The sequence below is a fragment of the Limulus polyphemus genome, unplaced genomic scaffold (assembly GCF_000517525.1).
Source record: "Limulus polyphemus unplaced genomic scaffold, Limulus_polyphemus-2.1.2 Scaffold529, whole genome shotgun sequence".
Lineage (NCBI taxonomy): Eukaryota > Metazoa > Arthropoda > Merostomata > Xiphosura > Limulidae > Limulus > Limulus polyphemus.
Window position 1 is genome coordinate 225,611 of NW_013666139.1, and position 4,463 is coordinate 230,073.

Genomic DNA, 4,463 nt, shown 5'->3' on the forward strand with positions numbered 1-4,463 from the left:
TATATATATATATATGTTAAAACGTATTTGTGTGAAAAACGAAGCTAGAGTGTGTCAATCTTGTTGGCAAATAGCGTAAATTAACTAAATTGAAATAGGCTTCGGACTATTTCAAATTCGCAATACGTAACAATGTGTATTCCATTCTTGCTACATCTCCAAAAGTCCAATGTTTCCATTATTGTTCCCTTTCAGTATCTCAGAAGAGTACAGTAGAAGTTTTACTTATTATTGCCATTTTTTTACTAATCAAAATGCGTGGTAAATTAATATTAAATTTATAATGGTTTACTTATTTCTCGAATTATACAAGAAGTGGTATATAGCGTTTCGAAGTTTATTTTCTTCTTTGTGAATGATTGTAGAGAAAAGTACATTGTATAATAAACACAAAATTAATCTTACTACCAGCAAGATATTCCGCTAGAAATGCGTACATTAGACGTGCAAAGAGATGAACTAGATACGAAATTAAACTATTCGCACAATAAAGGCCTAAATGTTGGTATCACTAGCCTACTATCTTCGGAGCGTAACAGAGTGGTTATCAAGAATGACGTTTTAGCGTATGTGTGTGTGGGAGTTCTGTGAAGAGAATCCAACTGTAACAGAATGCTATAGTAAACTACCAGTTTTTGAAGATTAAGTTAGAACTTCACAACAGAGGGTTGGATAAGATACGTAACTTGTTAACTCGTGAGAATGTTATATATCAGTCGTGAGTTCAATAATAAAGGTGAATTTCATTCTTCGATACGAAGCAGAGTAATATGAAACATTTATTAATATTGCATATCTGTGGATACATTAAAATGGTTGTTATGCAAAACGCCGTAGTGACATGAAATGTTAAATAAACGGTCTTGTTGTTGTTGTGGTTTGCTGGTTAAGCACAAAGTTGCCCAATGGGCTATCTGTGCTCTGCCCGAAACGGGTATCAAAATCCGGTTTATAGCATTGTAAGTCCGCATACGTACCGCGGGTGCCACTTGGGGCAAACGGTCTTGACATTTATATATTGCGGTTAACTTTAATAGTCAATTCTGGAAGACATTTGAAAATTATTTTTGAAATCTACGGAATCAACTTTTGATTTTTCATATATTACTACTCAGTGTGCAGAAAGAAACCTTGTAACAAACTCTTGATTAGAGTAATCTTATTTAGATAAATTATACAGTGTTTTAGGATGATTTAGTCTCTTTATGCGAATTTTGAAATATAAAAAAAATTGGTAGATGCACAAAATATAGTGTTAATTTTTGCTCTTAATTTTCCTTTCTACAACTATCTATTGCTTATATCGTCTCAAAATACTTGTTACTTTATTGCAACATTTGAAAGTTGCTAACTTTACGCCAGATGGCGCCCAACTCAGAAAGGTCATGATTTTTGATGATTTTACGGTTTCTAATAACTTCAATTTTGAACATAAGAAATATTATGGTTTTAACGTCAGAATATTTTTCAAGTAATGGCATCAATGTTTTAAACCATGACAATGGGAGTGAAACTAATAAAATCAAAATGTTGAAAGTTTTGTTTACTAAGTTGCTAAACTTTATCATTTTTCAATCGCGAAGAATACAATCCGTAAATATTAATTTCATTATATCAGAACAATGTAAGTGTCAATCAAGAAATATATAAACGAAGTTATCTTTGCTTGTTTTAACCAAAGAGTTTTGGACAAGGAAGAACTAGGGAACGTCTATCATTGTGTCTATTGTTTGTACAGTCAGTTATACATTAATTAATCGTATCGTGTAAGTTTGATTCACGCTAGTTTTCTGTTTTCTAGCACTTTAGAAAGTCTTTTGTTAAGATTTATAAGTTCCTAAAAAAACTGTGCTTTTAGAAATCAAGAACTTACAACTTGTTTTTATTTTTCCTTCGGTGTCTACTTCCAACACAAACAATTACATTTTTCTTGGACTATCTGTACTCTGTTAACCGAGTGGAATCGAATTCCTGATTTTTGCGTTGTAAGTGTAAACTTACCATCGATCCACCGGGGGATATTTAATATATAGATTGTCTGTTTTTGAAAATATTATTTACTTAACAGTTCCTGAATCTTCTGCTAATTGTGGATACTTATAGTTTCCTGTTAAACACAAGCGCACCTGAATACTGCATAAGCATAACATCTGATATTATATAATATTTGTGAGTTAACGGAACAGATAGGGTCATAAAGTCAATTGCGAGGGCTACACAGTGGTCTATCAGTACTGTGCCCATCACGGGTGTCGAAACCCGGTTTTTAGTAGTATAAACCTTCAGAGTTTCCGCTGAGCTACTAGTTGCATGATCTGAAAGAGTCTAGATGACAGTAAAGAATCATAATGAATGAAGAGAGATTAAATGAATTTGGAAAAGTGAAAGAAGAATCGAGAAACTATTAGCGATTCCAAAGAGTGAATCACAATAATCATAGTGAAAGCAGAGAGTCTTAGTAAAACAAGAAAAGTTGAAATAATTTTACGGAATCAGGGTAATTATAGTGTAAATCGATAAACTACTGGTTAATTAAAATAGACTTATTGAATCAGGAAAATAAAACGAAAGAAAGAAGGACAACCTCGGTGGAAAGATGTGAAAGTAATGGGTTGTACTGACTAGCCTTAAGAAACTGTCATGATTAGGACATGAGGACTGTGTGATGACATTAACACGTTTAAAAAGTGAAGAACGACATCTTATGTAGTTTTGATAAATGGAATAAAAGTATTTAATTGCTGTTGTGTTAACGTGCCATTGAATTGCCTGTAAGCACTCTTTCCAATCTACTTTACCTTGACAAGATAACAGTTACTTGTTCAGACATAGCAGTTGTATTTGACAAGCTGACCAGTTCTTGATTGCCATCAAATGGATCACTCGAGTCCTGGATACTATCTATCTCTGTTGAGACTGCAGCCTCTCCTTCCATAGTCCTTGATTTCTGGGATTCAGCATGATTGCACATCATACTTGTCGAATCCCGAGATTTCCCTGTGGGTGCCTACTATTTATACATCGAAACATGTGTTTGACAGTCAAAATGATAGTCATAATTGGAGCTATCATAAAATTGTGTTACATATGTCAACACTGCTGATTACAGAAATATCATTTTATATTTTCGTGACTTATAAAACCTAAACAATTAAAATAATATTGTTTCTTTAGGTGATGTGAAAGAGAAAATAAGGTTACTGAAAATGTTGGCTATAAAATTACTTCTGCCAGACTGCTACTATACATTTACAAAAACCTGGTAAGACCTAAATATGACACCACTCACAATTTGTCACTAAACTAGTACCAAACAGCCTGCCAGGACCATAGACAAAGTGGCTAAAATACACAGTGGCTGTTCTTTCGAACATGGCAACAACCAGTTACTTCATTATTACGAGGCAACAGCTAAAAATAAAGCCTCTATAAGTTCAATGGTGCGCTGATTTTGTTTTACGAAGTTAAATCTGTTTAAACCCATCCAACCACAATGATAGATTATTCTTTGTCATAGAAGCCAACTAGTCGACCTTAGGTTAGAGATAATTTTGTACATGTAATTCACAACTTTTCACAGTGATTGTAATGCATTCACTTGTAACAAACATCGGAAGTGGATAAATGTGTAAAAAGAAGTTAGATGGATATCAAGGATAACAATATAAGAACTTTTGAAATTCACTATGACAAGACATGTCACTAATGGTATCTTAAGTTAACATTTTCTCAGTTTGTTTCTATAGAGTATAGAATTTGTTGGATTGCTCGAACATTTCAGAGTTTGTCAGTTTGCTTCTATAGGGTGTAGAATTTGTTGGATTGCTCGAACATTTCAACGTTTTACTTTGTATTAGAAATATGGATGATGTTTTAACAGGACTTAAATAGCAGTTCGTTGATCCATGTAGAATTTAAACAATTTCCTAGTCCAAAGCAGGTACTGTGTTTTGGTAAGCATTTATATGCCTTTACACGCATCTCAAAGTAAAACACTATCAGTACAACATTAAGTTTATAAGGCTGAACCACCGATACATATAAATGCTGTTTTTGTTTCATGTTTTCATGGAGATTTCATAAACAAATTTGAATCGATCATAGAAAAAGCTCATGAAAGTTTTGTTGGTCGCTTAAGACTTCAAGCTTTCTCGTTGTCGTGACTTAAGATGGCAAAAGGTTTCTACAACTATATTGTGCCATAAGCACAAATGCTAAATCTATAAAAAAAAAAGCAGTAGTTTCTCTTAAATCCCATATAACCCATCATGACATACTTTTTTATATTTTCTGACGTTTTATATATAAAACACTTATCACTTATCACATGGCCAGGTGGTTAGGGCGCTCGACTCGCAATCCGAAGGTCGCGGGTTCGAATCCCGTCACACCAAACATGCTCGCCCTTTCAGCCGTGGGGGCATTATATGTGACGGTCAATCCCACTATTCGTTAGGTAAAGA